Source organism: Bos indicus, chromosome 18 (assembly GCF_029378745.1).
Source record: "Bos indicus isolate NIAB-ARS_2022 breed Sahiwal x Tharparkar chromosome 18, NIAB-ARS_B.indTharparkar_mat_pri_1.0, whole genome shotgun sequence".
NCBI classification, from domain to species: Eukaryota; Metazoa; Chordata; class Mammalia; order Artiodactyla; family Bovidae; genus Bos; species Bos indicus.
This window is the reverse complement of record NC_091777.1, coordinates 63023669-63037288: the sequence shown is the minus strand read 5'-3', so window position 1 is coordinate 63037288 and position 13620 is coordinate 63023669. Positions and strand designations below refer to the sequence as shown.

Genomic DNA, 13620 nt, shown 5'->3' with positions numbered 1-13620 from the left:
CCTCTGCTTAAAAGTTCAGCTCGGTGCCGTAGGGACCCCAGGGTCCCAGCGAGGCAGCTGTCGCTTCCGGATCTGGTCCTCTATTTGTCTTTCAAATGGATCAGCCTGTTTCCTCCTCTAAAAATACGTGTGCCTACGAACTAGCTGTGTATAAAACAAAACAGCTCCGAGACGATATTGTACAGCACAGGGACGACAGCCAGTATTCCATAAAAACTTTAAACCGAATGTAATCCGTGAAAAATTTGAATCACTGTTGTACACCTGAAACTAATGTAGTACTGAAAATCAAGTATACCTCAATGAAAACAAATAAATAAGTGGCAAAAATATACGAGTTATTTGTCGACTTTCTGGGACAATTTGATAAATTCAATGCTCAGAATCCAAGACCTACAAGCCTAGGAGGTTCCCAGATTCCTGGAGTACTGAGCCAGGAGGTCATGGGGATGTAAACTTCGGGCCTGAGGGAGGAGGGGCCGGGAGTCTGGACCTCGGGTCTGAGGGAGGGGCTGGAGGCCTGAACTTCTGAGTCTGAGGAGGGGCCCACCGTAATTCAAAATGACGTCCCCCCTAATTCACTACATCTGCAACAACCCTATTTCCGAATCAGATCGTATTCTGATGTCTACTACACATTAGGATTTCAACATATATAAATTTGTGGGGGTAGAAGGGAGAGGCAATTCAACTCATCCCACTTAATCAAAATAATCAAAAGTGGGAAGCAATCCAATTTTGTAATAGATATGTCCATCAACAGCTAAAGGAATAAGTTATTTATAGTAAATTCAGACAATGGAAAGAAAGTGAAAGTGAAGTCGCTCAGACCTTTCGGACTTTTTGCAATCTGTGGACTGTAGCCTACCAGGGTGTTCCGATCTTGGCATTCTCCAGGCAAGAATACTGAAGTGAGTTGCCATTTCCTTCTGCTCAGACAATGGACTCTTTCTTAATAAAAGGAATGATCTATTGGTATTTGTACAATATGTTTGATTCCAGTTACATGACAGTCTAGGAGAGAGAATGAATACCAGTGGTTACCAAGGGTTGAGGGGGTGGGGGATGTAATTACTGCAAAGGGAACCTTTGGGGAGTTTTGGAAAGAGTATCTTGGTTACACAGGAATTTATACACATGACAACATACATTCGTCAAGTCTCATCAGTATGTTCACTGGATTTTATTCTATGTAAGACACTTCCCAAGTGGCGCTAGTGGTAAAAACAAACTCGCCTGCCAGTGCAGGAGATGTAAGAGGCACTGGTTCAATCACTGGGTCGTGAAGATCCCCTGGAGGAGGAAATGGCAACCCACTCCAGTATTCTTGCCTGGAGAATCCCATGGACAGAGAAGCTTGGCGGGTTACAGTTCATGGGGTTGCAAAGAGTCGGACACGACTGAAGCGATTTAGCATGCACGCATTGCATGTAAATTATACTGCAATAAAACTGATGAAAAAGCAAAAAAAAAAAACCACTGAAAAGATTTTCATAATTTAGTTTCAAAAATTATACCATCCAAGTAACTCTGATTTATGATTGGATTGAGTTTGTCAATAATCCACAGACACACTTTAGAACACTTTCAAAATGACAAATAGCTGATTAATAAATTGTTTCCAAATGTCCCAAGAACTTTTTTTTTCCTTTTCCTTTTTTTGTTAACAAGGCAAAACATGCCTATTTAGCTAAAATTGATGAGTGGGGGTAGGACATGGCAGAAATGTACAAGGCTGGAGATGAGAGGCTCGGGGGTCAACAGAGCACTCAGGATGGAGAAGCCTGAGGTCAGCAGTCTTATAGGTGGGGGGCTCTACCCCAAAAAACAGCAGGAAGTCTTGGGAACAGGATGAAAGCACCCAGACAGCAGGCTCCAGGTTGGTCTCCGAGATGGGGATGTCCAGGGTGGAGAAAGATCTAGAAACTCTGAAGCATCATCTCTTGGCTCCATTACCACACAGAGGGCTGACATGACTTTCAGGTCTGGGGCAGCAGCACCAACAGTGAGTCATGAAAACCCTCCTGGACACAGGAAACACAACAGGGCATCCAAAGAAGGCACTATGGCCAGCATCCAGGATCTGTGATTGGAGAATCAGGCTAGGAGCGAGGGAAGACTTCCTCAGTCAGTTCAGTTGCTCAGTCGTGTCGGACTCCTTGTGACCCCATGAATCTCAGCGTGCCAGGCCTCGCTGTCCATCACCAACTCCCAGAGTTCACTCAAACTCACGTCCATCGAGTCAGTGATGCCATCCAGCCATCTCATCCCCTGTATTCCTGCCCCCAGTCCCTCCCAGCATCAGAGTCTTTTCCAATGAGTCAACTCTTCGCATGACGTGGCCAAAGTACTGGAGTTTCAGTTTCAGCATCATTCCTTCCAAAGAACACCCAGGGCTGATCTCCTTCAGAATGGACTGGTTGGATCTCCTTGCAGTCCAAAGAACTCTCAAGAGTCTTCTCCAACACCACAGTTCAAAAGCATCAATTCTTCGGCGCTCAGCTTTCTTCACAGTCCAACTCTCACATCCATACATGAGCACTGGAAAAACCATAGCCTTGACTAGACAGACCTTTGTAGGAAAAGTAATGTCTCTGCTTTTCAATATGCTATCTAGGTTGGTCATAACTTTCCTTCCAAGAAGTAAGCATCTTTTAATTTCATGGCTGCAGTCACCATCTGCAGTGATTTTGGAGCCCAAAAAAATAAAGTCTGACACTGTTTCCACTGTTTCCCCATCTATTTCCCATGAAGTGACGGGACCAGATGCCATGATCTTAGTTTTCTGAATGTTGAGCTTTAAGCCAAATTTTTCACTCTCCTCTTTCACTTTCATCAAGAGGCTTTTTAGTTCCTCTTCACTTTCTGCCATAAGGGTGGTGTCATCTGCATATCTGAGGTTATTGATATTTCTCCCGGCAATCTTGATTCCAGCTTGTGCTTCCTCCAGCCCAGCATTTCTCATGATGTACTCTGCATATAAGTTAAATAAGCAGGGTGACAATATACAGCCTTGACGTACTCCTTTTCCTATTTGGAACCAATCTGTTGTTCCATGTCCAGTTCTAACTGTTGCTTTCTGACCTGCATATAGGTTTCTCAAGAGGCAGGTCAGGTGGTCTGGTATTCCCATCTCTTTAAGAATTTTCCACAGTTTAGTTTATTTGATCCACACAGTCAAAGGCTTTGGCATAGTCAATAAAGCAGAAATAGATGTTTTTCTGGAACTGTCTTGCTTTTTTGATCATCCAGCAGATGTTGGCAATTTGATCTCTGGTTCCTCTGCCTTTTCTAACTCCAGCTTGAACACCTGGAAGTTCACGGTTCACATACTGCTGAAGCTTGGCTTGGAGAATTTTGAGCATTACTTTACTAGCATGTGAGATGAGTGCAATTGTGCAGTAGTTTGAGCATTCTTTGGCATTGCCTTTCTTTGGGATTGGAATGAAAACTCACCTTTTCCAGTCCTGTGGCCACTTCTGAGTTTTCCAAATTTGCTGGCGTATTGAGTGCAGCACTTTCACAGCATCATCTTTCAGGATTTGAAATACCTCAACTGGAATGCCGTCACCTCCACTAGCTTTGTTCATAGTGATGCATTCTAAGGCCCACTTGACTTCACATTCTAGGATCTGGTTCTAATCACACCATCATGATTATCTGGGTCGTGAAGCTCCTTTTTGTACAGTCTTTCTGTGTATTCTTGCCACCTCTTCTTAATATCTTCTGCTTCTGTTAGGTCCATACTATTTCTGTCCTTTATCGAGCCCATCTTTGCATGAAATGTTCCCTGGGTATCTCTAATTTTCTTGAAGAGATATCTAGTCTTTCCCATTCTGTTGTTTTCCTCTATTTCTTTGCATTGATTGCGGAGGAAGGCTTTCTTATCTCTCCTTGCTATTCTTTGGAACTCTGCATTCAGATGCTTATATCTTTCCTTTTCTCCTTTGCTTTTCGCTTCTTTTCACAGCTGTTTGTCAGGCCTCCTCAGACAGCCATTTTGCTTTTTTGCATTTCTTTTCCATGGGGATGGTCTTGATCCCTGTCTCCTGTACAATGTCACAAACCTCCATCCATAGTTCATCAGGCACTCTGTCTATCAGATCTAGTCCCTTAAATCTATTTCTCACTTCCACTGTATAATCATAAGGGATTTGATATAGGTCATACCTGAATGGTCTAGTGGTTTTCCCCACTTTCTTCAATTTAAGTCTGAATTTGGCTAGGAAGACTTCCTAGAGGAGGCAAAATTTAAATAGGGTTTTGAAGGATGAGTAGGAGTTCTTCAAATGGACTGACTGGAGTCATGAGAAATTGTGAGGCAAGTTGCTTGCGATGGTAGGAGGTTGGACTTGAAGGCATAGGCAGCTGGCAAGAGATGTGGCTGAAGAGAAGATTAAAAAACAGAAAAAGGCAATAATGCCAGCTTTTGTTTATTAAGTGTGGGCTTCCCTGGTGGAACAGTGGTAAAGAATCCACCTGCCAATACAGGAAACACAAAAGACATGAGTTCAATCCCTGGGTGGAGAAGACCCCCTGGAGAAAGAAATGACAACCCACTCCAGTTCTTGCCTGGAGAATTCCAAGAACAGAGGAGCCTGGCGGGCAACAGTCCATGGAGTCGCAAAGAATCAAACACAACTGAGCAGCTGTGTACATCACACAGCACAGCATTGTTCATCGAGTACCTAGTCTGTGCCAAATATTTAATCCACACAGCAAATCAAAGTATAGGTTTGCTGCTGGGGCGTTGCAAGGGTAGCTGGGTCTGGCAAAAGGTTTCTCCCCTTCTTGAGATTGCGGAAACTCAGGGTTCCTGAATCATGGAGTGGGCAAGATGTGGGAGAGGGGAAGTTTCCACAGAGGCTGTACAGACCCCGAGGCATGGATCTAGAAAGATCTTGTTTCAGATTTCTGCTCCACCTCTTCTTAGATGTGTACCTTGAGCAGTGACTTCCCCTCTGTCGATTTCTGTCTCTTCTTACCCACCAAAATGACAGAGTTAGTATCCTTCATATGTAAAGAGTTCTAATGAATCAATAAGAAAAAAAAGTCTCACCCCTAACAGAGAGGGGGGGAGCATAGGCAAAGGATATAAGGGCCAATTTGCAAAGAAAGAAAATTAACAAACACATAAAACTACTCAGCCCTACTGGGAGTCAAAGAAACTCATTAGGATAATGACAAGATGATATTTTTCACTTATCAGATTGGCAGGATCAAAGCAATGATAATGCCCAGTGTTGGCAAGCATGTGGTGAAACAGGTACACCTACCTGTTGGTGGGAGTGTCAGTTGGTACAGCCTTCCTAAAAGGTCATTCAGTAATCCACGGCAAAATCATCTGCACCAATCTTTGACCCACCCCTTCCCCTTGGAAGAATTTAGGCTAAGAGAATAATAGGTCATTGGGAAAGAAACACATGGGGAAATGTTCCTCATTGCCCTGTCTCTCTGTAATAGCAAGACACTGGCATAGATAAAATCAACCTCTACATCTATCAGTACAAGTTAATTCATCTGTACGTGTCCCTGGATAGACTCCGTCTACAGCTTTAGAAAGTTCAAATGTTTACCAACATCCAGAGTTTCTTCCTTAAATGTCAATGGGTGGGGGGAGGCAGGGAGAGCAGACTGATTCTCTTTTTTAAGCTTAAATATCAAAGTGCATATTTTTTAGTTAAAAAAAAAAAAAGCTACTCCTTTCTTTGGCATCTCTGCCAGGCAGGATGATTTTTTTTTTCTTTTTCTTTTTGTTCATCTGCATTTTCTTGTTCTGGAGTTCTTGTCCATTTTCCAAGACGAAGAAAATTCTGGAGATGGATGGTGTTTGTTGATGGGCACACAACAACGTGAATACAATTAATGCCATAGAATTGTACATTCAAAAGTGGTTAAAATGGCCAATTTCACGGCATGTGAGCTTACCACAATTAAAAATAAGGGGGAAATTTTTAATAAAAAAGTACTGATGCTGGCTCTCTCAACCTCAAATAAACATCCCCTCTGTGAGCCCTTTTTTTTCTCTTCTATAAACTGGTCTGATATCACCTACCTCTAGAGCAGGGGTTAACAAATATCTTCTGCAAAGGACCAGAGAGAAAATAATTTCAGCTTTTTGGGCCATCCAGTCCTTGTTGCAACGACTCTGCCGTTATGACAGGGAAGCAGCCACCGACGATATGAAAACAAATGAGCAGGGCTGCGTTCCAATAAAACTTTATTTATAAGAACAAGCGGTGGGCTACATTTTGCTGGCCTGTCACAGGGTTTGGAAGGATGACAGAAAGTAATTCATGACAAGGACACAGGAAACACCAGAGCACTGATGGGTGTAGCGTTGTTATTATAAAGAGAACAACGCATGCAAATTCTTTCCTCTTAGGAGCTCCTATTTGATTCCCAGATGCACCCAAGGAGTTAAGAATATCTCCTACCAGGTAGTCTATGCACTCGTTTACCACTGTTGAGGTTACTAATAAATCCCTACAAACGTTGGGTGCTGTCCCAGGTCCTGAGAGAACTCTTCCCCCATCAGAAGGCTTATCACACCCAATTCATTCCCATTCTCATTCTCTCTTCCTCCCTCCCTCTCTTCCTCTCTCCCTCTCTCCTCTCTTTCTATCCGCGCATTTTTGGAGCCCTTACCTGACATGTAAGAAACAGGTTTAGCGACCCTGAAGCTACCATGCTGGATAGACCACATAGAGAAAAGATTAGATGGTGGAGGAGCCCTGATGATTCCAGGCTCGTCTTTCCAGTCCCGACACCGCCCCAGCTTCCAATCCACCCCCACCCTCACCAAATAGAGCAGAGGTGGCTCAGACGGGAGCGTGTCTTCAGTGAGAGAGACCCAGGTTCGAGCCCAGGGTGGGGAAGATCCCCTGGAGAAGAAAATGGCAACCCACTCCAGTATTCTTGCCTGGAGAATCCCATGGATGGAGGCTGTTTTGGAGAATGGAGGCTCCATGGAGAATCCCATGGAGATGGAGGCACCATGGCAGGCTGTAGTCCATGGGGCCACAAAGAGTCGGACATGATTGAGCAACTTCACTTTCCTTCCCTGTATGCCGCCGTCACCAAGCCCTGTGCAGAGGGCAGATTCACGTGCAGACTGAATGTGGCCCTTGTCTGAAGCCACCAGGTCTTGGAATGATTTATTACATGGCCATAGTGACTGGGACAATCGGTCTTGTTTTGTTGGTTTAGCACAGGTGCTCAGTGCAGCACATTTCTGGCTCCATAATCTGGAGGAAGGAAGAGAAGCAGGGAGGAGGAGCGGAGCATGGACATGAGTTAATGGTGATGAGAAGGAATGAAGGCAGGAAAGGAGAGACTTAGTGAGTTTGCCTGGAGCAAGGCAGGCACCATGCAAACAGCTCAGCTAGGATGGAGGGCTTCCCTGGGATCTCAGAAAATGGCAACTCCAGGGCTTCCCTAGTGGTCCAGTGGTTAAGAATCACCTTGCAATGCAGAGGACATGGGTTCAATCCCTGGTTGGGGAACCAACATCCCATATGCTGCGCAGTGTGGCAAAAAAAATTCTAAATATAAATAAGGGTATTGACTTTATTTGAGGAGGATAAAAGTGTTTAGGAATAGATGGATATGATGGTTGCATAACACTGTCAATGTGCGAAATGCTATTCAGTTGTTAACTAAGATGGCTAATTTCAGGTCAATTAAAAAAAAAAAAAACTTGATCAAAACCCCACTATAGCACCTGTCAGTTTCAGACTCCCACAGTGATCCTGAGAACCCACAGTACACCCCCGTCACGTTTCTGACTTCATGCCCTACGCCTTTGCTGCGTGAGCACCCGCTTCAGGACCTTTGCACTGGCCCTTGCCCCTGCCTGAAGATCCTTCCCCAGATCCTCACACCTCATTCCCTTCCCTGATGGTTCAGCGGGTAAAGAATCCGCCTGCAATGCATGAGACACAGGGAACGCAAGTTCAATCCCTGGGTCAGGAAGATCCCCCAGAGGAGGAAATGGCAATTCACTCCAGTATTCTTGCCTGGAAATCCCATGGACAGAAGAGCCTGGTGGGCTATAGTCCATGGGCTCGAAAAGGGTAGGACACAACTGAGCGACTAACACTTTCACTCCCTTTAGGTCTTCACTGAAAGAGCACGGTCTCGGTGAGGATTTCCCCAACCAATAAAACCCCCAAGACACCCACTGGACCCTCTTCCCTGCTTTATGACCACCATTTGACATTCTACACATTCACTTTTTTATTTTCCACCAGAATATAAACTCCACGAGGGCAGGTTTGGGGCCGTTGAGTTCTCTGGCCCCTGGCACAGTGCCTGGTTAGAGTAGATGCTTCAGAACCATTTGTCAAATCAATGGATAAATGTCCTGAATAAATGAACGGTCATCAGAAGCTTAGGACTGAGTCTGCCCGTTCCTTGCGAGCAGGCACTGGGGCGCAGAGCTCTTTGTCTGCAGAACCAGTCCTTGTCACGTATGTGGATCCAGCCATGTAGTTATTGATTCCTTCCTTTGTCTCTATCTCACCCATCCATTGGCTGAGCACTGAACCTGTTCTAAGCACTTGACCTGCCTTTTCACACCTCATCTTCCCAGCAGCTGTTATTGCAGCAACCAGGGCTTATGCTCCTCATAGCCAGGAAAAATTAGAACAATCTGGAGTCACTTGCTCCAACCCAGGATCCCAACTCTAGTCTGTCTGGAGCCCTTTCCCATCACCACCCCCACCCCCACCCCCACCCCCCCAGCCTGAGAGCCAAGTTCCTCCAGCTTCGGGAGACCAGTCGCCCTGGATCCCTCCCAGAGAACAAACAGCTTAACAGCAGCCTCCCTCCTCCAGCCAGGGCAGTTCTTAGACTCACCCTCCGGTGTCACTCCCCACCCCTCCGCTCATGGGCTAGCCGGTCTCAGAGGAGTTTCAGGGAAAACCTTCCCTAACCTCTTAACTCTAAGGCCCCGGGAAGAACTTCTCTGATCTGCCACCCTGCCCGAGTGGCCTCTGTTTATGACACCTTTTGGGCTGCTCATGTTCATGTCACCTCCCCAACCAGAGAGGGAGCGTCTTGAAACTCAGGCTTGGGGCAAATCCATCTAAGCTGGAGTCTGGCCACCCTGTCCTTTGCCATGGTCATGGTCAACATGAACATCAGGACCGTCCTCCACACTGTCTCCAGGCTCATCTCCTCTGGCCAGCCACACCCCCACCTGCCCAGCCTCCCCCAGGTGTTCCCTCTGCCCAAAACCCTCTCTGCATTCCTGCGTCCTGAAATTCAAGTCCAGGCACCTCCTCCTCAGAGAAGCCACCCGTGACCAACTCACCAGGAGTCGCCACACCTGCCCGGCCCGGGTCCCTCCATCTCTTCACCTTTGTTTTGCTTCCTGCACAGAGACTCCCACAATCCGAAAGCCTTATTCACACGAGTGTCACTACCTGTTTATCTTCTGTCTCCCCACCACACCCACTAGAGTGACAATAACACAAAGGCAGGGAGGGGTTTTGTTGGCCCCCACTTAGAACGTCCTTGGACCAGATTTGTGCTCGAGCACCTGCTCCTGCATGACTTGGGGACTTGGCACATGCCGCTTCCCAAGCCTGGAATAGTGATCCTTGCCAACATCATCCTCGGCGAACTCCTATTCATCCTTCAAAACCCCATCCAGTTATCACTTACCCGGGGAAGTCTTCTTTGGCCTCCTCACATGCCCACTACAGGTTCAAATAAAAGGTCTCCTCCAGGGACACTCAGTGCGCTGTTGACACCTCAGTTACAGCATATGTCACTGTGAATCCCTACTGTGAGTGCCAGCAGGGTCTATTTCCCCAACCAACCTGTCTTCTTGATGGCAAAGAGTGAGGCACAAATTAGGTTTCAGGGGCCATTTACTGAATGCGTAAATTAATAAATACGTATGTTAAATATATCTCCCTGATACCCAGCTCCTATTTTATTCATAAGCCCTGCCCCAGCAATCTGCGTAAATTCTGCCTCCCTCCTAGTCCTAAGAATTCACCAGCAAACCCTCGAGTCGGGGAGACAGAAGTGGGGGCGTGCCTTGGAAGAGAAGGGTGATGGAAGAGAGGGGGGTGGTTTCTGAGATGATACACAGACGATGTTGACTTAACAAGCTGTGGCGCGCGTTCTGTCTGATTTCCGGGATCACCCAGCGGAGACAATGAACAGTCCAGTTCCCCCGCGTTCGGGGACAGAGACAAGTTCAGAGCCACAGAGCCCGAAAGCTCACTCAATAGAAGGCGCTGTACTGTTGGTGGTTTGGTTCGGGGGTTCCCCAGGTGAGCGCCCCCACCCAGTCCCCCAGGACTTACGGAGTCAGACGGTGCAGGGGTGTGAGCGTCCAGTGGTATTTGGGAACCACGTGTCCTGGTCTGGAGAAAGGGCGGCGTCTTCTTTGTGGCCGGGGAAGAAGGAAGGAGGCCCCGGGCCCTGAACGGGGGCGGAAGCTCGGGTTTCTGTCTCACCTGCTGCTCCCAAGCACCGAGGAGCTGCTGGGGGGGGGGGGGGGGGGGGGGGGGGGGGGGGGGGGCGGGGAGTGGCCTGGGGGCGCCTGCGCTGCGCCCGCCTCGCCCCTCGGACCCAGGAATCCGGACCCCCAGGGCGTTCTCCCTCAGACCCGGGGGTCCAGGGCCGCAGCCCCTCCTCCCTCAGACCCGGGGGTCCAGGACCCCAACCCTCTTCCCTCAGACTCGGGGGTCTGGACCCCAAGCCCCTCCTCCCTCGGACCCTGGAGTCTGGACCCCAAGCCCCTCCTCCCTTGGATCTGGGAGTCCGGACCCCTAGGCGGTCCTCCCCAACCCAGAACTGCAGCCCCCGCCGAATGCCTACACAGCCACACTGCCCTCCAGCTGCACGTGAAGAAAGGGGCTGGGCTCGGCCAGGTCTGCGTCGGTCCTGGCCCAGAGCCACTGAGACCTGGGGCTGTGGCCTCCCCACTCCGACCCCTGTCTTCCCCATCAGTGGGGCACCAGTCCCAGCCTGCCCCCACCCCACCCCCCAAGGCTGAGCTCAGAAAACATTTGTGGCATGGACGCTCAGGGACGCGAAGTGACAGAAGCGGGGCACAGAAGAAAGCAGGGCCCCTCTCGCGGCGGCACCCGGGTGGGCGCGGGGCGAGGGGTCGCACTGGGCCGGCTCCTCTGCGCCGGCCAGCGCCCGGCACGCGGGCAGGCGCGTCAGCCCTCCCCTCCGCGGCTCCCGGCCGGGACACCCTTCCCTCACCCTCCAGGCCACCTGGGGTTGCCAAACTTGCCCTTCAGGTTTGGCTCCGGCCGCCCCGCCCCTCCTTCCTCCAGGAAGCCTGCCTTGACCCTCTGAACCGCCTCTTCTGGGCTCCCAAGTCACCCTCGGCGTTGCTGTTGTAGGACCTGCTGAAGAAAGACCTAACCTATGTGGTTGCAAACACTTCCTCGCCTTTTCTCTTACCCTGGCTACAGTACTCAGAGCTCTCCGTAACTCCCCTGCTGCTAAGTTGCTTCAGTCGTGTCCGACTCTGTGCGACCCCATAGACGGAAGCCCACCAGGCTCCCCCATCCCCGGGATTCTCCAGGCAAGAATACTGGAGTGGATTGCCATTTCCTTCTCCAATGCATGAAAGTGAAAAGTGAAAAGTGAAAGGGAAGTCGCTCAGTCGTGTCCGACTCTTAGCGACCCCATGGACTGTAGCCTACCAGGCTCCTCCATCCATGGGATTTTCCAGGCAAGAGTACTGGAGTGGGGTGCCATTGCCTTCTCCACTACATCCTCCCAAAGCTGTGATCCCCATTTTACAGTTGGGGGTGGGGGCGGTGCTGAGGCACTGAGAGGTTAGGTAATTTGCCCAGGGCCACACAGCTGAAACGGGGCCAGACCATGAGTTGGTGACACAGAGTAGCAACAAAGGATGCCGGGCCTAAATTGTATGTCTGGACTTCACTGGTGGTCCAGTGGTTAAGAATCCGCCGGCCAGTGCATGGGACATGGGTTCAATCCCTGCTTCAGGAAGATCCCACATGCCCTGGGGCAGCTAAGCACGTGAGCCCAGGAGCTGGGGCTCTGCAACATAAGTCCAGGCACTGCAACTTGAGAGAAGCCCTCACTCGCCACAACTGGAGAAAAACCCGCCCAGCAACAATGACCCAGCTCGGCCAGAAAGAAAGGAATAAATAATAAATAAATAAATTGTGTGGTCTGAGTTCAACCATCTCCACCACTTATTAGCTGTGGGATCATAGACAAATGACTTGAATATGCCTCAGTTTCTTCATGTATAAAATGGGGATAAACAAACCCTTTTCATAAGATGTTGTGAGGTTTATACAAACCCACACCGCATACTCAGCAGAAGATATAAGCATAAAATAAGTATTACCAAAGTGATTAAGTGGCATAGGCAGGACTGGAATCCACACCTACCTGGGCTCTTTACCATAATTCCATATGTATTATCTCTCTTTCTCTCTGTTATTTCCTCCCCATCAATCCGGAACAAGGATGTGCCTTCTCTGGTTTCCAGCCTCACTTAGTATAGTTTGTGGGGTCAGCATGCGTTCACTGAAGCAATAATGCACAGAAGTGTACCAAAACAAAAGTGCATTAATTCAGCACATGTCACTCCAGCACTTACTACACACAAAATCCTATTCTATAAGCTGCAGGTAGACTAGGGGACTGAACATACAATAGTCTTCGTCCTTGTTAAGTTTACATTTTAATGGGGGAGATGTAAAATAGACAAAATGAACAAGTAATACAGTGTGTTTAATTTTATCTTTTAATTATGAAATTAAAAGATGCTTGCTCCTTGGAAGAAAAGCTATGACCAACCTAGACAGAGTATTAAAAAGCAGAGACATCACTTTGCCAACAAAGTTCTGTATAGTCAAAGCTATGGTTTTTCCAGTAGTCATGTATAGATGTGAGAGTTGGACCATAAAGAAAGCTTACCACCGAAGAACTGATGCTTTTGAACTGTGTGTTGGAGAAGACTCTTGAGAGTCCCTTGGACTACAAGGAGATCAGACTACTCCATCCTAAAGGAAATCAGTCCTGAATATTCATTGGAAGAACTGATGCTGAAACTGAAACTCCAATACTTTGGCCACCTAATGCAAAGAACTGACTCCTTGGAAAAGACTCTGATGCTGGGAAAGACTGCAAGAAGGAGGAGAAGGAGGCAGCAGAGGATGAGATGGTTAGATAACATAACTGACACAATGGACATGAGTTTGAGCAAACTCCAAGAGATAGTGAAGGACAGAAAAGCCTGATGTGCTGCAGTCCATGCAGTCGCAAAGAGTCGGACACGACTTAGCAGCTGAAAAACAATATAGTGTGTTAGAGGGTGATAAATGATCTGGAGAAAAAGTAAGTGTTGGTCTAGGAAGAAGAGACTCTGAAGGAGGGGAGGGGTCAGAGGTGGCCAGCCAGGGCTCTTTGACGTGATGTGATTCAACCCAAGACCTGAAGAAGGTGGGAGAGTAAGCCCTGAGGATACAAGAAAAGCATTCCAGGAAAACAGTATAGCAAATGCAAAGGCCCTGAGGCAGAATGGCACCTGGGTGCTCTAAGAGCAAAGGAAGGTATACTAGAAAGTCTTCTCTTCTATCCAGAGAAACAGGGAGCCACCCA

General features: G+C 48.1%; 1 long non-coding RNA gene across 1 annotated transcript; it reads right to left on the bottom strand.

The window, feature by feature from the left end:
* Nucleotides 1–1154: 1154 nt before the first annotated feature.
* LOC139177212 (uncharacterized) lies at nucleotides 1155–10463 on the bottom strand. The gene is made up of 2 exons (XR_011561713.1): nucleotides 10323–10463; nucleotides 1155–4479 (listed from the first exon to the last, which is right to left on the bottom strand). It is a non-coding gene; the product is annotated as an uncharacterized lncRNA (long non-coding RNA).
* Nucleotides 10464–13620: the final 3157 nt, after the last annotated feature.